Genomic DNA, 25,333 nt, shown 5'->3' with positions numbered 1-25,333 from the left:
CACCCAAGGGGAAGGCATGGGCAGGACGAATTTGCCCGATGCGCGACCACGGTCGAGCTCGCCAGACGGCGGGGAGATGGCTTCCTTCGGTCATTGGTCGCATCAGGGGGTCCCTAGGGGCTCTCTATCATGCTCATGATTATCTGGGGAAGGCTTGGGGGTTTAAATATGTCGGTGAGGTTGGTTCTGGCGCTTCCCGAGAGTGGCCATGGTGGTTCGCTGCAACAACGGTCGAGGAGGTGACGCGGTACGACCATCGTGATTCGGGGGCTAATGGACGCGCGCGGTACAGGTCGTGGAGGTGACTTGGTTGGCGAGTGTGGCTCGGGCAGCGCTGCCATGGCAGGGGCCAGCTGTAGCCGAGGCAAGCCGCCAAGGAAGCTTTGGCGGCGGTGCTGTGGGGTTCCACGGGGAAGCCTCTTGGCTGTGGCGAGCTCGAGGGGTCAGGGTTGTGGCTCTACAGGCGTAGAAGAGTTGGGCTGCGGGGTTGGTAGGACGCGGCGACTCGGCCGCGGCTGGCAGCAATATGTGTGATCTGGACGTGCCCACAGCATGCGCGCTAGGTGCTCGACAAAATTCCTTGGCACGCCAGGGGGCTTAGAATTTTGTGCAACTCAACAAGGTAGCTACGGTGGTCACCAAGGCTCTGCTAGACATGCTATATTGGCACAGAATGAGAATCCACAATGTAAACTAAAAACCATGTCAATTCTCGCTAGGCACACAAGGTGCTCGACAGAATGCCATGGGCATCTAGAGAGACTTTATGGACACCACAATTTCCAGCCCAAGGTCTCTTTAGATGGTAAGGGTGATGGAATGGTTAGTTTGGGCAAAATAGAAACTTGCTAGTAAATTAATTGGAGAAAAACAATTTTGGGCAGCAACTTAGGGAGCTTAAAACACAAGCTTAACAAATCCAAATGGGTTGACCTCCTGGACTTAAGGGTTTCGTAGTCACTACTAAGAGTAGGAAAAATCCATGGGCAACAAGGCAAGAAAAATTGGGGTTGAAGTTCAAAACCTTAAACTGGACCAGAACAGAAAAGGGGATGGGATGCTCAAAATTTTCAAAGTACCAAAGTGGATTTTTGCATAAAAGTGATCTACATGCATCCCTAGACATCTCCTAATTTTTGCAGAATTATTAAAAGAGTAGATCAAGTGGTTGTAGTACAAAATACCAACTGGACCAGAGTAGAAAAGGGGTTGTTTTGCTTAATTTATCCAAAACACTTGGTTATGTTTTTGCATAAAAGTTATACAGGGACCTTATAGGACATCTACAAAAAAATTTGGAATTTTTAAATGAAGCTACCAAAATGTTGCAGTTCAAATTGGGACCTTAAAGGAATTAAAAGCCATCTTTGAATAAACGCAACTAGGAAAAATCTTTATGAAAGGTCTTTACTTAATTTGCCAATTGAAAGGAAAAAATATTCAGGCAAGCTCTCAAGTCATATCATACTTCTCAAAAACTCCTACTTGGGGGAGAAAATTTTATAATCCACAGAAAAGAAACGGATCTGAAATCAACAGAAAACTGAAAAATAAAAATTTTAATAATCCTAGCCAAATTTTAAAAAATAAAATCACGGCCAAATTTTTGGGGTGTTGCACCCAACACTCAAAGTCATATAAGAAACAAGCAGAAGCAAAACATGTCTGGATACATAGATCTACTAAAAGTGGCTAGAGGAGCGTGAAAATCTACAATAACCCTATATCGAGTGAGCTAGACCTCTATCTAGGATTCCCAAGCTAATCCGGCCAACATCAAACCCATCGTAGGAACCACTACTGAGACTGAGGGCTCCTCTGCAAGAACAGAATAAAGCAACGATGAGTACAAAGGTACTCAGCAAGATTTACATGAGAGCTATCTACATATGCCTCACCATCAACAAGGGGATTGTGGGGTTTATTGCAGCAAACCATCTTTGAATCCTCGCTAACCTATACTAAGACTACAAGTACTTCCTTTGGGGTGAGAGAGTGCACTGAAGTCTACATATTCACCATATCAATACACAACTATGGATCCTCTCCCATCTCCCTAAGAGAAGGACATCAATAGCACTCACACTTATCTTGCCCATCTTAGAGTATCCAATTCAAGTTATCTATGAACCATATAGACTTTCCAAGTAGTCCATATCTACGGATGCGGCTATTCGAATAGATTAGTTAGCCTTGCAGGGGTACTTCTTCACACACACAATCTAAGCACTTACCACCACATACACATAATGTAATCGGCAACCTTCAATCGGAAGCCTGGCGTGGGTGCCGTTCACAACCGTTAACCACACAAGACTCTAGTCCATGTTAATCTCATATCTGATATTGAACCCGCAAGGATGTTCGGACGGCGTTTTCTATGTGTGGTAGTATCTCATTTTGGGTAATATACACATAACTCAGTTCTTAAGGACGACCCCAATGAGACAGCCCGCCATGTACTCCTACATGGCCTCTCATCCTTACCTTTCTCAAATAGGATTCACACACTGATCTCTCACGCAGTAGGGCATGGACACATCCATTCTTATTCATCGCCTAGATGAATCAGACCCGAGACAACTATAATCATAGCACGCACAATAAGGAAACATTGATGAGTAAGCATAACAATGCTCAGGTAGTTTCTACTCACGCTAAGTTGTTTCAACTATTTATTGTGACAATTACATGTCACGCAAAGGAATGGGTTCAACTATCGAGAACATGTAATAGTTGAATTGTAGTTCTCCTAATGAAGTAAAAGAGAGGAGCGAGAGAATGAGTTTATATCAGTATGCTTAAGAGGGTTGCTTGCCTGGCACTTCTGAAGATTAACTGTTCTTCATCAGCAACATCTATCTCAATATCGGAATAGTAACTATCGAGAAGGAACAACACCAGCAAACAAAGAAGGAACAACATTTAATTCATGGAAATGCAACACTTTGATGCATGAAAATGACGTGGAAACATGTTGATTTATCTAATGCATCTAAAAACCAGATTAAATGAAGTTTGTTTGAACAAAAGATTCAAATTCAATCTTCATATGTGGTTATTTAAATGTCATTTATATGATTTCTCCTAAACACAGGACATAAGTTGTTCTATCATGCATGAAAATGCCATAAACATATTCCTTGCATTTTTCTACTCATTTTTCATGTATAATTTATTTCAATCTGAGTTGTATATTATTTTATATGAATTTTATAAGTTTTAAACACTTATTTGAAAATAATAAAGCATTTCAAATTGACTATAATTCCAAGAAATAGTACTAGGTCGGCCTTGCATCGGGAATATGTCACGTGTTAAACGGGGTGGTCCAAGTAATATCTAACCAGTGGGTCCAGCATGTATGTGACATAGTGACTAATTATGTTTAAACTAATTTGTGTTACCCTTAATTAACCACACTGGTACCGCTGTCACCAACACGTGGTTTTAAATAAACAGGGATTAGTGTAAACTATGCTCTATCACGTCATCATCACCAGTGTTTAGTCGCCAGTGACTGTAGTACACGATGGACTCGCTCGGGACAATGCTAGGCGGGTGTTTTGATGCGCGGATTGCGGTGAGAGATAGCGCATCCGAGAGAGGGTGTGGGGAGACTAAGGGTTGCCGAAGCTGACAACGGCTAGCTAATGTGCGGTGACCGGCCTTTGGCCTGCGACGGGAATGGCGGTACAATGCATCTCGGGACGAACTGGTTAGCTCAGGAGCTTCTTGGGCAAGCAATAAGCTCATTGGAGGGCTCGGGCCGTACTAATGCAAGCTAGAACGACGTCGGTGAGGGAGTCTGGGATTAAGTCGGTCTTCGTGCCACTTATCTGTTCTTCTGGGCCGGAGTCCTGGGCCATTCCACCATCGTTGAACATAGTAAGATCAAGATGGACTCTTTCTAAGGCATGGTATGCAATCCAAGGCAACGTGATGATCCGTATATTCCTTTCCTTAATGTAACCGTAGTTGTGTAAACCCTAGAGCCCATGGTATCTATATAAACCAGGGGGCTATAGTTCATAGGGGACTTACGCTTATTACAATTAGGGTCTTAGAACACAACATCCAATCTCGAGATAGATCTGCTCTATAATATGTACAACTTCATCAATATAACAAGAGCAGGACGTTGGGTTTTACCTCCATCAAGAGGGCTCGAACCTGGGAAATCATCGCCTCCTTCGTCCCTTGTTACCCATTGATCCAAGATCCACGGTTCATACCCCCTACTCAAGATCAGCCGGTTTTGACACCAACATTGGTAGTTTCATGAAGAGCCCGTTGTGGAACTAAGGAAGGATCGATGGCTTCCCTCATTTCCAGCAACGACATCTACGTTGGGGACGTTTTCTCCCTCGAAAGATCTTCGCGTTCGACAGCGTCGTGCTGCATGCAAATCCAACTAGTCACCTAGACTGGTTTGGAAGTCTTGTCCCTGATCAAGAGGTCAGGTTCAGGAACTTAGAGTTCGTCACTGATCCCCGGGGTGATCTTATTCTAACAACACATTTTTTCCTTCGATGCCTCGACATTAGAGGAGGCGGGTCTCGTCCTCAAGACGACTCATGACCAGGGTCCAACCTTTAAGCCCGAGCCAGGTGCTTTACATGGATCACCTTCGGGCGAACCCAACTCTGGCACGGCTCCGAATAATTCGACAACAGCGATGGCTCAGGTTAACCCACGGATTCTAGAAGCATGGACGTCGAGAATGTTAAGGAATTAGACGAGTTGCTCGTCCGGATTCAGGCCATGGGAGTATCCCATGACCAACCGTCGATCTACGACCAGATCGGGATCAGACCCGATGATAGGGAAATCCACATCACATCAATCACGCACTTCATTGCCACTATTGAGGAACTAGCGGGAGGTTTGCCCTCCCACTCGTCAGAACTCAGAACCGTCTATATCCCGATGTCCGGTAACCCGGACTCTTCGGGCAATATGGCAATGGAGTCATGCCCCAAACTCAATTCGGAGCACAAGCAGTTGTGTCTAGCTGACCGGCCAGGCTCGGAACTCGACGGCCTAGACTACTCAACAGTATCGGATACAATTGGCAATACCAAAGACAAGTGTTTTGTTGACACAGCAAAATTTTACCATCCACCTCCCATGCTAGGAGCCATGCGATCATCTCACAAAATCCTAGCATGTGGGACCTCCACCACACTCACCAAAAGCTAGGGAGACAGACCAACACTTCTGGGCTAGACTTATACTAACCATAAACCATATACCAGACTGCAGCGGCTAGGATATTATAGACATATTCCGGCATAACTACCATGAGGAGGGAATCCTAAATGCCCTTTCCTGTTGTCTCGTACAAAGCCTTACCGAGCTTTCTACATTGATACGCAAATATTGTGCTATGGAAAGTACGTGGCAGTCCCAGCAATTGCAAGTGGAATCAATCCATACACAGTAGACCACAACATCTCGGGGGGAGGGAACACTCCAACAATGATTGATTGATTATGGGCCCTCCTGGAAGAAGAACAAACCCCTTGAGAGATCCAAAACCGTACTTGATAAACTACTGGACACCCCATGTCCTATCCTCCGCATTACCCAACATTGCCTCGACTCAAATGCTTCGAGCTTGTTGGGTCATTAGGCACGTGGCCAAAAGCGGAGAGGCTATCCTCGGGACCTGGGACATCCCTGGGTTAAGCTACACTGATGGCCAAGATTAAGGTAAATCCTAAGCATAGCACAAGATCGTGTAGTTCGTCTGCTAGAGCTTTTCTTATGTCAAGTATCATATCCTTAGACCATGAGATTTTGCAAATCCCGGGTACCACATGAATGCTTTGGGTGTATCCAAGGTCACCACGTAACTAGGTGACTATAAAGGTGCACTACAGGTATCTTCGAAAGTGTATGTTGGGTTGGCACGAATCGAGAATGGGATTTCTCACTCCGTGTGACGGAGAGGTATCTCAGGGCCCACTTGGTAATACATCATCATAATGAGCTTGATGTGACTAAAGAGTTAGTCATGGGATCATGTGTTACAGAACAAGTAAAGAGACTTGTCGGTAACAAGATTGAAGAAGGTATAGGGATACCAATGATCGAATCTCGGGCAAGTAACATACCGATGGACAAATGGAATTGTTTATGGGATTAATTGAATCCCCGACATCGTGGTTCATCCGATGAGATCATTATGGAATATGTGGGAGACAATATGGGTATCCAGATCCATCTATTGGTTATTGGCCGGAGAAGTCTATCGGTCAGTCTGCATGGTTCCCGAACCCGTAGGGTCTACAAACTTAAGGTTCGGTGACGCTTGAGTTGTAATGGGAATTGTATGTGGTTACCGAAAGTTGTTCGGAGTCCCAGATGAGATCCCGGACGTCACGAGAAGCTCTGGAATGGTCCGGAGGTAAAGATTTATATATGGGAAGTCCTATTTTGGTTACCGGAAAATGTTCTCAATTTTTCGGTATTGTACCAGGAAGGTTCTAGAAGGTTCCTGAGTGGGGCCCACCTGCATGGGGGACCCACATGAACGTGGGTAGTTTGGGCATGGCCCACACCCCTGGTCAAGGCACACCAAGAGCCCCCCCCCCCCCCCCCGCCCCTTATAAGGAATAAGATCATATCCCGAAGGGATAAGATCAAGATCCCTAAAAAGGGGAGATCACAATCGGTGGGCAAGGGAAAGGATGTGATTTCTTTCCTCCCACTTTGCCAACGCCCCAATGGACTTGGAGGTCAAGAACCAGCCCTCTCCACCCCTATATATAGTGGGGAGGCACATGGGAGCCTCACCCCTTGCCCCTGGCACATCCCTTCCCCCTCCTACACGTCCTCCTCCTCCGTAGTGCTTAGCGAAGCTTTGCCGGCGAACCACGAGCTGCACCGCCACCACGTTGTCCTGCTACCAGAGCTATCCCTCAACTGCTCCTCTCCCCTTGCTGGATCAAGAAGGAGGAGACGTCCCCGGGTTTTACGTGTGTTGAACGCGGAGGGACCGTCCGTTCGGTGATTGGATCGGTTCTGTCGTGTTTTGAATCGCCGCGAGTACGACTCCATCAACCGCGTTATTTGCAACGCTTCCACTTAGTGATCTTCAAGGGTATGAAGATGCAGTCTCTCTCTCTCATTGCTAGCATATCCTAGATTGATCTTGGTGACACGTAGGAAATATTTTAAATTATTACTATGTTTCCCAACACATCCACCATATTTCACGTTTTTCTCATGATTACGTTCACTTCCTCCAAAGACCGACACTCATACCGACATTTGACATGTTAACTAGTCGTCCTTGACCGTGGACACGACTACTCAAATAGTTTTGAATCTGCAGATGGTGTACTCTTACCATAGCCCACGGGTTCCAATAGTCACTTGGACTAATCCCGTGTATGGTATCTCTGAAGTAAACACTCAGGACAATTACACACCCATTTTCCCCCGCGAGGACCGGTATCACTCGGACTATGGTGCAAGGTAAAAACCATAAGATGGGGAGGCTCCAACCTTGACTAGCACGGGATCAAATTTATACCGCCCGCTACAAGGGGAGAGCTCTTCCCCTCTTGGTCCCAGACCGGAAACACCCATGTCGCCTGACCGGATGACTTGATTTAGTCCAAGGCCATGGATACCTTCATCCCGGCCCCTCTACTTTGTGTGTACCTGGTAATAGGTTTACGACCTACTAGACCATATTCCCTTTTAGGAAGACCTGTGGTGGAATGAAAGGTGACACAGTGACAAGGCTCGATCTACGTCGACTTGGGAGGTTTATATTATTCCCTGCAAGATTAGCACAACAAAAATGTTTCATCACAGCACACAGAGTCACTACCTATCATACCCATTATTCCTCACTGACCATCCTTATTCCACGAGATGTCAATCCCACAGTTGTATCTCCCCGAGATACCGACTTCCTTTGGATCCCATCCATTGGGCATATGTGGTAGAAGGATGTGACTACTGTCTCATGCATCTCAACATGCAATAGATGTAATTTATCACCATATATCCACATGCATGATCATCGCATGAAATGTCCTGGCTTATATTTAACATAACAATAAGGTTTTCCTTATCAATAAAACCACACAAAACCAAAATATATCTAGGTTCAGAATGTTTGGTAGGTGAGGTGCACATCAAAACCTCTTGAAGGTTTTGATCTTTCTTCATATTCCTATTTAAAGAAAATGCTCAAATCAACTTTCAATACAAACATCACCCAAAAGTTGTTTGGAAAAAATTCAAATAAAAACAAAAAATAAACTAGATAAAATTTGAAAGTGGTGAGAAAAGGAATCAACTCATTTGGAGTTTTATTTTAAAAGATATGGCGAGTCAAAGATTGGTCAAAGTTCTGTTTTTTTAAATGAATGAGAAAAGAAAATGTTTTGGAAGAAAATCTGCATCCTAACACAGAAAACATATTCCAGCTAATGCGCCTCCACTTAGAGTGGGTTTGGAATGCCTTGGGCCATTGACGATGGGTCCCGCTTGCCAGGTTTGACCCTCGTCAAGGCCACCGTGCGGGGCCAAGGGAGGTCTCGGTCGATGGAGATCCTCGGTGAACGGTGGGTCCCCTCGAGGAGGGAAGCACATGGGCGCGCTCAAGACTTCTAGGCGGTTCCAGTGGTGCAAAGCAGGGGCGACGGGGAGCTCCACCTTGCCGGCGGCGACGCCTCCTGAAGGAGCTCCGGCGGGGCAAGCGCTGAGCTCTCTTCTACGGGTTGCCCTATGTAAAATTCACGATGGAGGAGGATTTCATGGCTTCCTTTGGAGCTCCACGAGAAACAACACCCAAGGGGAAGGCGTGGGCAGGACGAATTTGCCCGGCGCGCGACCACGGCCAAGCTCGCCAGAGGGTGGGGAGACGGCTTCAACCTGTCACTGGTCGCATCACGGGGGTCCCTAGGGGCTCGCTATAATTCTCATGATGATGTGGCAAAGGCTTGGGGGTTTAAATATGTCGGCAAGGTTGGTTTTGACGGTTCCCTAGAGTGGCCACGATGGCCTCACTCCTCCTGCTTCCTCCCTCTTCTTCATTTGTGTGCGTAGCAGCTCGAGGCGAGGATACAATGGTGGATGAGCTTCCGGGGTGGCTTGTGATCCTGCTGGCTAGAGGGATGGCGGCACTGTTCGGTCTCTCGGTGCTGCTATGCGTGATGATCCAAGGTGAGCGTTGTGACGCTGCTACTCGGGTGATAGCTCCCTGCGGTGGCGGTGACCACGATGACTAGGCGTTTGTGGTGTGCATGAGTGGCTGCTAGCATGTTGGCTGCTACTCTGCAAAAACTAAATACCCACAAATGTTTTCTCTCAAAAAAACTGCGGTGTGCTAGCGAGGCAATTAGCTAGGTGTTAAATCCATCCGTGGTTCTGCACTTAGTGCACGTGGCAAAGTGGATGTGGTTGTGAGCCAACCAGTATGCAATTTAAAATTACGTTGGAAAAGTTTATCGCAGTGGCTAAGAAAATTTCATTTGAAGGATTTTTGTAAGGAAAACAATCCAAAATAAAAATCATAGCAGTCATACAATTGAAATCATAACATGCGCATGTTCTAAATTACAGCCAAGGCACAATTATCACTTTAGTCACTCAAACATTAGGCTAGCAGATACAAACATGACGTTCACAGAACAAGCATAAATCTAATGGTCTTGAGGACATATTTCTGGTAGTGGAATATATGCTTCGTCCTTAGGGGAGAGCTGGTGAAGGACTTGCAGAAGGCGACCTCCCGGGTCTGTTCTCAGAGGTCCACCAATGGCGATTTGAGGATTCAGGGCCACAAGAAACTTGATCAAATCCATCACTTGTTGGGTCAATCGTTCTTGAGCGATGACATACTCCACGAGCTTGACTAACACGGGGTCTCTCGGGGCTTCTCGGGGCGCTACATGGCCCAGAAAATAGAGATACCCCCGTTCACCGACATATGGCACTACAAATCAAAGGTGGGTAATCGCTTCGAGAACAGCAACCTCTATTGCCATCTCTTGGGTGGCCATAGATTTCCCTATGTAACAGACTTCCGAGGGGTCTTGGTTGGGGCTTACTAGGGGAATGTGCACAACTGCCCAATATTTCAAGGTGGTGTGAGTGATCCTCGATTTGAACAACTCGTACTCAGGTGGTTGGAGGGAATCGATGGTACCATGGGTAAAATCCCACAATATCCCAACAAAACTGCCCGGAGTTGCCTCCAGAATCCTTAGGTAATTCTCCATGAGGAAAAAGTGGTTGTGAAGTTAGAGCACAAGGTGGGTGATGGCTGGTCACTGAGTGACTCTTATATAGGGATGTGTTAGGGTACACGTTCGGGTTGGGTTGGTCTTGACTTTCGGTCCTGGTCTACCGTGGTTCATTCTAGGTCGTAGATAAAACTCCACGAAATGTGACATATTACTGTGGTGGTTGGTTAGGATTGGCTCCGGCCGGTTATGTTCGAACATAAACTACATAGCCAATGGCTTGCACAAATTGCCAAAAAAAGATATTATTATAATAGTGGCACACAAAAATTCCGCCCATTTATTCATGATAATACCAACTCGTATAATTACATGGCATAGAAATACTAAGGCAGGGTTACGACATAGTCTAGTTCGTTTACATCCAGGTGGGCTGGTCTCGCAGACGTCGAGGCTGTAGGAACTACAGCGTCAGGGATACTCGGGAAAGAAGGCGGGTCTACAAGTCTGGGGTAGCGGTGGTGTCCATTGCTAGGTGCCGTGGCTACCGTACCATTGAAGGAAATCCCCAAGATGCGGCGAAGCTCCTCAAGGCGGATGGGCGCATGATTAGGGTCAGCAGCACGGCTAGACCGCAAGGGCTCAATTGGTGTCCCAAACAGCACCACAAAATTGTTGGCATCGGGCTCCGCTTCTCTCCTCCTTGGCTCGAGACGAGCCAGCTCTCCACGAGATGCAATCAGATTGAGAGTGACCTATGCGTATAGTGCCTCTTGCGCTCTTATATAGCGCATGAGATGCAACAGGGCGTGGTCGATCTCTCCTGGTCTCAGTTGGCGACTTGGGGCGGCCTACCATAACCTTCGCGGCGAGGGTAGTAGTAGAATGAACGGCAGTTAAGTCTTGGCAACAGGTGCCGGAGTTGAACTATTTCCTCTCGAGACGCTAGCTAGATGGCTTGTGGCTCGTAGGAAGTTGAGCTTCTAGTGAACCGGTATGGGCGCTCTTGGGTGATGCTCCTGTCGTAAATGTGTACCGTGGCCCAGAAGTGACATGTGGCATCCCTCGTGTGGTCTTGGTACACAACATACACTGGGGACTCTTCCATCACAAAGGCACGACGTGTGAGGTTGGGAAAAATGGCTATAAAGCCTACTAGCCCAGCTGTAGTGGTCTTGTTGTGAACAAAGGGGACCGACATCTTGGTGGCTTGACTCTTGGGAGGCGGTTGTGTCTATGATGTGTTGGGCTGGGGTGATCGTTCCTTTATATAAAAAAAGGAAACAGAGTCTTCCCCCGCATGCTTGCGAATGCGACAACTTGGGAGTCGGTCACGGGCGTGTGAGCACACGGCTAGTCCGATAAGTTGGGCACCGACTGCTGAAAAGGTATCGACTAACACTGCTCGGGTTACTGGTAAGGACAGGCTTGGCCATGCTTAAGGTACTCGCTCAGTTGTGTGGTTACCTTGGTGTTATTGACCCGGCTTAGATACGATTACCAGTGGTAAGCCTGGCTCTGATACCAAGGTTGTCAAGGCCGGTTTTTCTGGGATTTGAGATTCCCATCACAATGATCCTTATGCATACTAGCCCTAGGAGTACTGTTAGCTGGTACCCAAATCCTTGATACATAAGTGCAAGAATTTATTTCAAATTGAATTACAAGACCAAGATGGCCTATGGAGTACATCAAAACGGTTTCTAGTGGTTGACGGCGGAAGCGGTACGGGGATCTCCAGTGTTTATGGGACTCCATTTCCCACAAGAAGAGCTAACCTAGATAATTCCTATATCACGCGGCTACTATCTTTGGTGCCTAGGTTCCGCGGCTATCATCGGAATCCTCCTTTCCACATGCAATCTGGCAAAGACAATAGCCACAGACAATCCAGTGAGTAATTTGAATGTACTCACAAACATCCTGAATCAGACAGAAGATAGCGGTAGTTAATATGCACTTGAAATAATTGACGGTTTTTAAATCAACAATATTTAAGTGTAAGCAATCAGGTAATTCAACCATACTAAGAATTTAATGAACAACCAAGGAAAGAAAAGTTAAGGATAAGATATAAGACATGCCTCAGTCGGGCGTTTGAGCGACACCTCATAAAGGGCTTGTATGAAATAATAACGAGCATGCCACAGTCGGGCGTCTGACCGACACCTCATAAAGGGCTTGTATGAAATAATGACGAGCATGCCAGAGTCGGGCGTTTGAGGGACACCACATAAACGGCTTATATGAAAATATTGGCAATGGATATCCACGAGGTAGAACCATCCCAGGGATATTCAGTATTCATATATCACAAGGGTTAGTCCACAACAAAAATAAAGATTATGATCATCCACCATATTTCACGATTTTCTCATGATTACCTTAACTTTCTCTGAATACTGACCCTTGACCTATCAATCAGTCGTCCTTGACTGTGGACACGACTACTCGAATAGTTTTGTCTGTGTAGAGGGTGTACTCATTACCCACAACCCACGGGTTCCAATAATCACTCGGACTAGTCCAGCGTACGGTATCTCAGAAGTAAACACTCAGGACCAGTACACACCCATTTTTCCCTTGCAAAGACCGGTATCACTCGGACTACACTGCCAGGGAAAAACCATAAGACGGGGAGGCTCCAACCTTGACTAGCATGGGATCAAACTTATATCGTGCCTTACAAGGGGAGAGCACTTCCCCTCTCGGTCCCAGACCGGAAACACCCATGCCCCGTGACCAGATGATTGGATTTAGTCCGGGTCCATGGATACCTTCATCCTGGCCCCTCTACTTGGTGTGTACCTGGTAATAGGTTTACGACCTACTACACCCTATTCCCTTTCAGGAAGACCTGTGGCAGCACGAAAGGAATGGTGACACACTGACAAGACTCGATCTACGTCGACTTACAAGGTTTATATTATTCCCTACAAGATTAGCACAACAAAAATGTTTCATCACAGCAGACAGAATCACTACTTATCATACCCCATCATGCCTTGCTAACCATCCTCGTACCACGAGATGTCTGTCCCACACTCGTATCTCCCGGAGACACCGACTTTCTTTGGATCCCATCAGGTGGCCATATGTGGCAGAAGGATGTGACTACTGTCTCATGCATCTCAACATGCACTAAATATAATTTCTCACCATATATACACATGCATGATTATCACATGAATTGTCATCGCTTATTTAAGAAAACCATAAGGTTTTCTTTGTCAAGCAAACCACACACAACCAAAATATATTCAGGTTCATAATGCTTGCCTTCAATTTGTAAGTAGGTGAGCTACACATCAAAACCTCTTGAAGGTTTTGATCTTTCTTCGAATTCCTATTTAAAGAAATGGCTAGTCAAAGATTGGTCAAAGTTCTAATTTTTTAAATGAATCAGAAAAGAACACGTTTCAAAAGAAAATCTGCATCCTAAGAGAGAAAGTGTATTCCAGCTAATGCGCCTCCACTTATAGCGGGTCTGGAACACCTTGGGCCACTGACGGTAGGTCTCGCTTGCAACGTTTGACATTGGTCAAGGGCACCGTGCGGGAGCAGGGGTAGTCTCAGCCGGCGGCGATCCTCGATGAACGGTCGGGCCCCTCAAGGAGGGAAGCACATGGGGGGCACTCAAGACTTCTAGGCGTTTCTTGTGGTGCAAAGCAGGGCGACGGGGAGCTCCACCTTGCCGGCGGCGACACGTCTCGAAGGAGCTCCAGCGGGGCTAGCGAAAGCTATCTCCTACGAGTTGCCCTAGGAAAAATTGGCGATGGAGGAGGAGGTCATGGGTTCCTTTAGAGCTCTAGGCGAAGCAACACCCAAGGGGAAGGCATGGGCAGGACGAATTTGCCCGACGCGCGACAACCGTCGAGCTTTCCAGACGGCGGGGAGACGGCTTCCTCCGGTTATTGGTTGCATCAAGGGGTCCCTAGGGGCTCTCTATCATGCTCCTGATTATCTGGGGAAGGCTTGGGGTTTAAATATGCCGGTGAGGTTGGTTCCGACGCTTCCCGGGAGTGGCCATGGTGGTTCGCTGCAACAACGATCGAGGAGGTGACGTGGCGTGACCAATGTGATTGGGGGGCTAGTGGATGCGCGCGGTACTGCTCGTGGAGATGAGCTGGTTAACGAGGGTGGCTTGGGCGATGCTGCCATGCGAGGGGCCAACTGCAGCCGAGGTAAGCCGCCAAGGCAGCTTTGGCGGTGGTGTTGTGAGGTTCCACGGGGCAGCCACTTGGCTGTGGCGAGCTGGAGGGGTCGGAGTTGTGGCTCTATGGGCGCAGAAGAGCTCGGCTACGGGGTTGGTGGGATGCGGCGGCTTGGGAGCGGCTTGCAGCAATATGCGTGCTATGGACATGCCCAGAGCACGCGCGCAAGGTGCTCGACGAAATGCCTTGGCACGCCAGGGAGCTTAAAATTTTGTGCAACTCAACAAGGTAGCTAGGGTGGTCACCAAGGCTCTGCTAGACATGTTATTTTGGAACAGAATGAGAATGCACAATGTAAACTAAAAACCATGTCAATTCACGCCACGCACACAAGGTGCTCGACAGAATGCCATGGGCATATAGAGAGGCTTTATGGCCACCACAATTTCCAATCAAAGGTCTCTTTAGATGGTAAGGGTGAATGAATGGTTAGTTTGGGGAAAATAAAAACTTGATAGTAAATTACTTGGAGAAAAACAATTTTAGGCAGCAACTTAGGGAGGTTAAAACACAAGCTTAATAAATCCAAATGGGGTTGACCTCTTGGACTTAAGGGTTTGGTAGTCACTACTAAGAGTAGGAAAAATCCATGGGCAATAGGGCAAAAAAAATTGGGGTTGCAATTCAAAACCTTAAACTGGACCAGAACAGAAAAGGGGATGGGGTGCTCAAAAATTTCAAAGGACCAAAGTGGATTTTTGCATAAAAGTGATCTACATGCATTCCTAGACATCTCCTAATTTTTGCACATTTTTTTAACGAGTAGATCGAGTGGCTGTAGTACAAAATAACAACTAGACCAGAGTAGAAAAGGGGTTGTATTGCTTAAAAGTTATACACGGACTTTATAGGACATCTACAAATTTTTGTGGAATATTTAAATGAAGTTACAAAATACTTGCAGTTCAAATTGGGCCCTTAAAGGAATTAAAAGCCATTTTTGAATAAACGAAACTAGGGAAACTATTTTTGAAAGGTATTTACTTAATTTGCCACTTGAAAGAAAAAAATTCAGGCAAGCTCTAAAGTCATATCATACTTCTCAAAAACTCCTACTTGGGGGGAGAAATTTTTATAATCCAGAGAAAAGAAACGGATCTGAAATCAACAGAAAACTCAAAAATAATTTTTTAATAATCCTAGCCAAATTTTAATAAATAAAATCATGGCTAATTTTTTGGGGTGTTAAACCCAACACTCAAAGTCATATAAGAAACAAGCGGAAGCAAAACATGCACTGCAGGAATCAGGCATTTTGCCGTCAGGACGCTACAGACGGCAAAGAAAGAATTACACGCGGCAAAAAAATTGCCATCAGCCCATGACGGCAAAAAAATGTCGCCATCCACCATGCCCGCAAAGAGGTATTTTGCCGTCGGTCTTTTGTCGGGCAGACGGCAAAGAACTAGCCGTCAGTACGCAACTTTTGTCGTCAGCAGGAATAGCCAGACGACAAAAAAAGACATCTAACCGAACGGAACGAATGACGGACGTCATTACTGCCTTTGCTGTCAACTGGCAGAATGACGGACGTCATTACTGCCTTTGTCATCAACTGGCAGAAATGACTAATGGCAAACGTGGTTTCTTTGTCGTCAGCTAGCTAACAAACCAAGCGGCAAATGAAGAGGTCCCTTTGTCGTCATTTGCTACAAAACAGACGGCAAAGTAGTGACGCACAGCTAGGGTACACGGTTGCTTGCCACATGACTGCTTTGGCTGACAGCAAAATTCTGGACGTTTTTGTTTAAAAATCTTAATTTGAGCAGTTTAATGCACAATCTATACCTAATAATAAAGCGGCTATTGCTTCCGTCGAAAAACTCACCACGGCATTTTTATAAAAGAAAAACCTGTAATTTTTGTTATTCAACCCGCGTTCCATCATTTATCTGAAACGCAAAAGGAAAAAACGATTCGCTGCAAAAAATCATACCCGTACGCATCGCCTCCTCCCGTCGACCCTGGGCCACCCTGGCATGTGCCCAGGCCGCCGCCACACCACTCGTCGCCGCGACCGACCTCAACCGCCACCGCTGCCGATCTCAACCCACCCGCCTCCGCGGCTGTACCTCTCCCCGCTCACTACCCCCGTTGCGGCGCTCGAGCGCATCGCGTCGTCCCTGGTCCACCCTAGCCTGTGCCCAGGCCGCTGCCACACCACTCGCCGCCGCGGCCGACCTCAACCACCACTGATGTCGATCTCAACTCACCCGCCTCCACGGTCGTACCTCTGCCCGCTTGTTGCCCTCGTTTCGGCGCTCGAGCACAGCTTCTGGATCAAATCAACGCGACAACTATAACGACTTGGGATGATGCGTCTGCTCGATGCAGAACGGAGGCGGCGCACGGATAAGCCGCAGCGAAGCGAAGTACTTCCAGGTGGAGGCGGGCCTCCATGGCTCACACGGGGAACTCCGAGGTTATGGCACGGCAACGACGACTCCTTATGGCCAGATAGAGGCGCCTAACCCTTGCTCCCCTCCTCCGGCGGGAACTCATCATCTGGTGAGATCCCCTCCCCATGCCTCCAACCGTGTGCCAAGCACCGGCAAGAAATTTTATTTTGTGGGAATTTGTTTGCTGATGAATGAATGTATTGAATGTAAGATTGCATTGCTGTAGAGAGAGAATGAAACACCACCTTCAGTTTGTCATCTCATCCCACATTCTCTACCCCATGAGTGAAATAAGATAAAAGTCCATTGATCAATTCACGTAGCCTCTTTGTTTTGCTTTTCCCGCTCAATTTCTCATCATGATGGAACTAACAATGTACGGGTTGATTTCTCAACAAAATAGGATAGGACTGACTACATTAGTTAGTTAGCTTATTATTTTAATAAATCAAAATGATTATAAAAAGATTAAAAATGTGTGATGTTTTTTTTCTCCCACGGGCACTTTTGCTAGTGTATATCAGATATAGATCAAAATTATCAAAATAATAAGTAGCAACAGACATGAAAATTTTCACATATGAAGATTTGGAAGAAATACATGTATGTTCATAAATTAACTTGATAAAGATATCATTGAAGCAATGACTACCAAGTTAATCAACAACAAAACTTGAAACACGTGCAGGCAGCAACCAGGATGGTTGTTCCTCTTCACCACAAATCCATAAATAGCAACACCAACACTAGCTAATCTAGATAAGCTGATGAATTCAACCGCTAGAGTCGCCAACGAGAACGCCCGACCTCTTCTTTGGGAAGGAACATTCTCTTGAGTCTTAAATGCCAATGCAACAGCAACCCAATTTCAACCAAGCTCCATCCATCCATAATCTCCCCTTCCCTCCACAGGATTTAACGAAATCAAAGGTGTCTGCAGGTCCACCATCTCCTCTCGTATAAACAACCATGACTTGCAGCCTTTTCTTTTGTTTCCATACATCTGATCTCCTCTCCTGTACAAAGAACCGAGTCAAGCCTCTCCAGTCAACAACAATAAACAAACAAAGGTGATGCCTAAAAAGTGAGAAATCTCCTGTTCTAGAGTTAGAGAGTTATCTTCTCCTGTGAAGAGTGCAAGCATTTTTTTCTTATCGGAAGATGAACGGTTTACGATTCCACAAGTAACTAGTAACGATGGTTCAGAATTACGACAGTCCACATCCCAGAAATAAGCAAAGTACCAAAATGACAACACCAGTAGATGCTAGATAACACAAGTACTACACCTCCTTCCGGAATTACTTGATGCTCAAACAAATGTACCTAGCACTATGTGTTTGGGCCTCAAGTAATTCCGGGCGGAGGGAGTAGATAGATAACTATTAAATAGAGAAGGAACTACCATGAGAGGTAAATGTTGTGAAGAGAATTGACCTTGAAAATCTGAGAGAGAGAGAGACCAACCTGCAGCACCCAGGTTGGGTTGTACGTGATGGTCAAAGGAGTTGTGCGACAAAGTAGGCGACCACATCCGGCTCCACTGGTAGCTAGTCAGAAGAAACAATAATTAGGGTAAGAGATTCATCACAATTACTCATTTTTGTATCAGTAAATTAGATAAACACCAGATGACAAAAAACAGGTTAATGATCATTCAAGACTGGTAAATACACTATCGGAATGAGAAGACAATAAAACAAAATTGTGGTTACTGATTTGCATTCATAAATCATGAGTCACCCACACCACAATAGACTTGTATGAACTAAACATAGAAAATGTTGATTAACTAAAATATAGACACCCCTCTCAAAGTTTAGATTGCACATAACTATTTTAGCAAGTGATCTAGCAGGCTACCATTGCAAAATTCTGATTAGGTAAATATAAACACCCCTCTCAAAGTTTCAAAGTTTCAGAGCTTAACATCTGACTGTTTTTCAGTAGAACACAAATATCCTTTGAGATTCACACAAAGGATAATGGATAAACATGAAACTACCAGTACACCGACCTGATCAATACAGGGCGTGCGGCGGGTCGTCATTCCATGCAAGCTCGGCCTGTGCCAGCGCACATGAACGTACCTTGGCGAAGCCAGTCGACCATTGTGTGTGTGTGCCGAAGAAGTGCGCAACCCTCCGGCCGGCAGCTACCGTCCAGCCCAGACACAGGAGGAGCGGCGACGCTGCAGCCGAGGAAGCAGAGAGGAGGTGGCAGCGGATTTGTGTGCAGTCAAAAAACCTAACTGGCTCATATGCAATCTAAAGATGCTACATCTTAACATAGAATAGATTCCACATAAATAAATAATGGAGGGGAAGAAGGAAAGGTAAATAAAATGCCGGAAACTGTGTCCCATGCAAGAACTCTCAGATTTAACTCAAAATGTATGTAAACGAATATAGAGACTCAAGATGTTGTAAACCCCCAGTTTTTTCCATGGACCTTATTCTCCCAGATAAATGTAATTAACCACACGAAATACAAGCTAAACCATGTTATTTCAAGCCGTTAAAAAACATAAAACTGCACCAAAGAGCTAGACAAAAAAGGCATAAGTTGCCTACGAGGGGGCTGTTATGAATAATGGCATTTGGTAATACTAATAAAGAAAGTACACAGCATGCATGACCCACGCAGAAAGTACCTAGATAGATCTTTAATTACCGGCAAACCATAGTAGTAGGCCAACACTGAGTAGAATTTCTTCACACTGAATACTAGTATTGAATAATACAAATACTCCTGGTTACTACTAGCAGCAAGTCAAATATAACTCAGTAGGTCGCACTGAAATGTTGTGGCACAAAGCAAGCAAGTCAATAGGTAAGTAAGGTAGCAATGTTTTTATTTATCTCATTCGTCGCTAGATAGTGACAACAAAAAGTAGTCAAGCATGTAAGTGAAAAATCCAGAGCCCTTGAGCTCAAATGGATATAATTATTTTCCCATTTGCATAAAAAATGGAGTGCTTTATTTTTTTCCCATTTTGCATCAACTGCATGATAACTTCACATGTATACTTTGGACAAATATACTTACTTAGAGATACATTTTTTACTGGTATATGACACATGATGTATCCATATCGGAGTAACAATTTTTCTGTTGATGTAACCGATGACGTCAAGTAGATGAGCGGATCTGTTATGCCAGGAACATCAAATTTAACCATGATAAAATATTTGTCGGCTCACTCAAACTATTACCATATCATAGTGATGGAGCTGTTTATTCATGTACGTCTGCAATTAGGAAAGCGAACCTATGGCAGTAGCCCTAAATCATTGGTTATAATACAACCATGTGTTGACTTGACTTGACTTACGCACGCACAATTTGGTTCAGTTTTAGACTTTTAGTCATGGAAGTGCAGGCAGGTGAATATATTCAGATGTGTGATGGGGGTCGATGGGGCCATGGGGGAGAGGGGAAGCTGACCTTATGTCCAGGCGATGGGTGCTGGCCAGCTCCTCCACCTCCTCTGGCCACTCTAGCTATTGCACCTACAAAGACAAGATGAGACACGGGTCAGAGAGAGATAGAGCAAATGGGAAGAGAGGGGAGAGCCAGGGTGGCTTACCAACTACACATACACACAGAAGGGAGTACACGAACCGCATCATCTCCTCCAACACCGCATGGATCCAGTGGATATGCTTGCAGCACGAACATGAAAAGAGGAACAGGGCGTGAGGATAACGAATCGAATCCTAGGGAGAGGAGGGATGGGAGTGAGAAGGCACCTTGATCCATTGAGAGCAAAATAAGCACGCACTCCATCACTGATCCGTGGAGAGGAGACCTCCGTCGCCGGCGTCCATCACCGGCCGGCCGGGCCCTCCGACCGCAAACCCTAACCCTAACAGAGAAGGAAGGAGGAAGGGAAAAGAACATGGACTATTGGATCTGCGGCCTGGGTAGGGAGGAAGGCGAGGGGAGGGGGAGGGGGAGGGGAGGGGGAAAGGGTGGGTGGCCGGCGGAGCCTTGTGGCGACGGTGGGTGGATGGGGATTGGATCACACGAGTGAGGAGGCGGACGAGCCGAGAGATGCGGGAGAGCATGGTGAGGACACTGCAATTTGTCCTTAGCTTGGCAAGGGAAGACGACAAAACTTCAGCCCGCTTAGACCCGTCCAACATCAAATGAATGATTGGGATTGCGCCACGTCAACGATCCACCTGATCGATCCGCGTGGTGTGCTTCTTTTTTTGCCGACTGCGTTTTTATCAAAGACGGCAAAAAACACACTTTGCTGCCTGCCTTTTATTACAGACGGCAAAATATGTCTTTGCCGTCTGTATTTTTCATTACAGACGGCAAAGAACAATTTTGCCGTCTATAGTGAAAAATGCAGACGACAAAGATATATGTTGCCGTCTATAATAAAAAGGAATACGGCAAAGTGTGTTTTCACCGCCAGTCATTCTTTACCGTCAGCAGTTGACGATAAAAATGCTCTTTGTCGTCTGTCCCGACGAAAACCTGACAGGCAAAAACACTACAGACGGCAAATTACATGATTCCTGTAGTGATGTCAGGATACATAGATCTACTAAAAGTGGCTAGAGGAGCGTCAAAATCTACAATGACCATATATCGAAGGAGCTAGACCTCTATCTAGGATTCTCAAGCTAATCCGGTCAACATCAAACCCATCGTAGGAACCACTACTGAGACTGGGGTCTCCTCTACAAAAACAAAATAAAGCAACCATGAGTACAAAGGTACTGAGCAAGATTTACATGAGAACTATCTACATATGCATCATCACCAACAAGGGGATTGTGGGGTTTACTACAGCAAGACAGCTTTGAATCCTCGCTAACCTGTACTAGGACTACAAGTACTTCCATTGGGGTGAGAGAGCGCACTCAAGTCTACATATTCACCATATCAATAGATAACTACAGATCCTCTCCCGTCTCCCAAGGAGAAGGACATCCATAGCACTCACACTTGTCTTGCGCATCTTAGAGTATCCAATTCAAGTTATCTCTGAACCATATAGGCTTTCCAAGTAGTCCATATATGCGGACATGGCTATTCGAATAAATTAGTTAACCTTGTAGGGGTATACTTCTTCACACACACAATCTCACCACTTACCACCACATGCACATCATGTAATCGTCAACCTTCAATCGAAAGCCTTGCATGGGTGCCGTCCACAGTCGTTAACCACACAAGACTCTAGTCCATGTTAATCGCCTATCGGAGATTGAACCCGCAAGGAAGTCCGGACGAAGTTTTCTATAAGGGCCCAAAAATGTATGCAAGGTTCCACAAGCCCACCATTGGGTGCCACTTGGTACACTATGCCATTATGCATCTACCGTACTGAAGCCAACCCCGTTGGGCAGCACTAGACACGACCGCCAACACTTTTCCTACGAACACCAGAAACTAGTTGTAACTGGTGGATAGAGATCAAAGCAATTAATAAGCCGAGAGGGTCAATTAAGTATCCTAATGTGTGGTAGTATCTCATTTTGGGTAATATACACATAACTCAGTTCTTAAGGACGACCCCAATGAGACAGCCCACCATATACACCTACATGGCCTCTCATCGTTACCTTTATCAAATCGGATTCACACACTTATCTCTCACGCAATAGGACATGAACACATCCATTCTTATTCATCGCCTAGATGAATCAGACCTGACAAAACTATAAGCATATCACGCATAGTAAGGAAGCATTGATGAGTAAGCGTAACAAGGCTCAAGTAGTTGCTACTCATGCTAAGTTCTTTCGACTATTTATTGTGACAATTACATTTCATGCGAATGGGTTCAACTATCGAGAACATGTAATAGTTGAATTGTTATTCTCCTAATGCAGTAAAAGAGATGAGGAGCGAGAGAGTGAGTTTATATCAGTATGCTTAAGAGGGTTGCTTGCCTGGCACTTCTGAAGATTAACTGTTCTTCATCAGCAACATCAATCTCAACATCGGAATAATAACTACCGAGAGGGAACAACACCAGCAAACAAAGAAGGAACAACATTTAATTCACGGAAATGCAACACTTTGATGCATGAAAATGATGTGGAAACATGTTGTTGATTTATCTAATGCATGTTAAATGAAGTTTGTTTGAACCAAAGATTCAAATTCAAACTTCATATGTGGTTATTTAAATGTCATTTATATGATTTCTCCTAAACACAAGAAATAAGTTGTTCTATCATGCATGAAAATGCCATAAACATATTCCTTGCATTTTTCGGTTCATTTTTCATATATAAATTATTTCAATCTGAGTTATATATTATTATATGAATTTTATAAGTTTTAAACACTTTTCTGAAAATAATAAAGCATTTATAATTTATTTTCATTCCAGGAAATAGTACTAGGTCAGCCTTGCGTCGGGAATATGTCACGTGTCAAAGGGGGTGGTCCAAGTAATATCTAACCAGTGGGTCCCGCATGTATGTGACATAGTGACTAATTAGGCTGGTCATAGTGGGGAGTATCATATAGTAGTATCATGGATATGATACTATTGTATGATACTACCTTCACAATGCATAGTATCATAAACTAGTATCATATATAACCTCATTTATTAACATGCATGACACATCGTAGCATATCATTTAACATGTTACGGTATCTACCTATGTTACTCTAACCCTCTCTCTCATCTTTAATCGTATGCCATATCAACATATTTGCTAGTTCCAAGAACATGATACTACCTAAGTTACTCCCACTATGGCCAGCTTTATGTTTAACCTAATTTAACTTACCCTTAATTAACCACATTGGTACCGCTGTCACTAAAACGTGGTCTTAAATAAGAAGGGATTAGTGTAAACTATGCTCTATCACGTGATCATCACCAGTGTTTAGTCGCCAGTGACTGCAGTACACGATGGAGTCGCTCGGGACAATGCTCGGCGGGTGTTTTGATGCGCGGATTGCGGTGATGGAGAGCGCATCAGAGAGAGGGTGTGGGGAGGTTGAGGGTTGCCGAAGCTGACAGCAGCCAGCTAATCTACGGTGACCGGCATTTGGCCTGCGACAGGAATGGTGGTACAATGCATCTCAGGACGAACTGCTTAGCTCAGGGCCTTCTTGGGGAAGCACTAAGCTCAGTGGAGGGCTCGGGTTGTACTAATGCAATCTAGAACGATGCCGGTGAGGGAGTACGAGATTAAGTCGCTCTTCGTGCCACTTATGTGTTCTTATGGGCCGGAGTCCTGGGCCACTCCACCATCGTTGAAGATAGTAAGATCAAGATGGACTCTTCCTAAGACAGGGTGTGAAATCCAAGGCAACATGTTGATCCGTATATTCCTTTCCTTAATGTAACCGTAGTTGTGTAAACCCTAGACCCAATGGTATCTATATAAACCAAGGGCTATAGTTCATAGGGGACTTATGCTCATTACAATTAGGGTCTTAGAACACAACATCCGATCTCGAGATAGATCATATCTATAATATATACAACTTCATCAATATAAAAATAGCAGGACGTAGGGTTTTGCCTCCATCAAGAGGGCCCAAACCTAGGAAGACATTGCCTCCTTCGTCCCTTGTTACCCATTGATCCAAGATCCACATTTCAGGCCCCCTACTCAAGATCAGCCGGTTTTGACCCCGACATTGGTACTTTCATTAAGAGCCCGTTGTGGAACTAAGGAAGGATCGATGGCCCGCCTCATCGTTAGCAACGACATCTGCGTTGGAGACGTTTTCATCCCTCGGAAGATCTTCGCGTTCGGCAGCGTCATACTGCATGCTAATCCAACTAGTCGCCTAGACCGGGTCGGAAGCCTTGTCCCTGATCAGGAGGTCAAGTTCAAGAACTTAGAGTTCATCGCCGATCCCCGAGGTGACCTTATTCTCACAACACATTTTTCCTTCGATGCCTCAACATTGGAGGAGGCGGATCTCGTCCTCAAGGCGACTCCTGACTAGGCTCCAGCCTTTAAGCCCGAGCCACGTGCTTTATGTGGATCACCTTCGGGCGAACACAACTCTGGCACGGCTCCGAATAATTCGACAACAACGATGCCTCAGGTTGACCCCACGGATTCTAGAAGCATGGACGTCGTGAATGTTAAGGAATTAGACGAGCTGTTTGTCCGAATTCACGCCATGGGAGTATCCCATGACCAATCGTCGATCTACGACCAGATCGGGATAAGACCCAATGATAGGGAAATCGAGATCCCGTCAATCACGCACTTGATTGCCACTGTTGAGGAACTAGCGGGAGGTTTTCCCGCCCACTCATCGGAATTTAGAACCATCTATATCTCGGTGTCCGGTAACCCAGACTCTCTAGGCAATCTAGCAATCGGGTCATGCCCCAAACTCAATTCGGAGCACAAGCAGTTGTGTCTGGCCGACCGGCCAGGCTCCGAACTCGATGCCCGAGACTACTCAACAGTATCGGATACTATTGGCAATACCAAAGACACATGTTTTTTCGAAACATCAAATTTTTACCATCCACCTCCCATTCTAGGCGCCATGC

At 45.5% G+C, this 25,333-nt stretch overlaps 2 long non-coding RNA genes across 2 annotated transcripts; both read right to left on the bottom strand.

The window, feature by feature from the left end:
- Nucleotides 1-17,373: 17,373 nt before the first annotated feature.
- LOC123448320 lies at nt 17,374-20,259 on the bottom strand. The gene is made up of 3 exons (XR_006631678.1): nt 18,842-20,259; nt 18,292-18,374; nt 17,374-17,840 (listed from the first exon to the last, which is right to left on the bottom strand). It is a non-coding gene; the product is annotated as an uncharacterized LOC123448320 (long non-coding RNA).
- Nucleotides 20,260-20,320: 61 nt separating this feature from the next.
- LOC123448321 lies at nt 20,321-20,669 on the bottom strand. The gene is made up of 3 exons (XR_006631679.1): nt 20,577-20,669; nt 20,414-20,489; nt 20,321-20,336 (listed from the first exon to the last, which is right to left on the bottom strand). It is a non-coding gene; the product is annotated as an uncharacterized LOC123448321 (long non-coding RNA).
- Nucleotides 20,670-25,333: the final 4,664 nt, after the last annotated feature.

Source organism: Hordeum vulgare, chromosome 4H, assembly GCF_904849725.1.
Source record: "Hordeum vulgare subsp. vulgare chromosome 4H, MorexV3_pseudomolecules_assembly, whole genome shotgun sequence".
Taxonomy (NCBI): domain Eukaryota; kingdom Viridiplantae; phylum Streptophyta; class Magnoliopsida; order Poales; family Poaceae; genus Hordeum; species Hordeum vulgare.
Note: the sequence above shows the minus strand (reverse complement) of the source record. Positions and strands in the feature narration are given on the sequence as shown.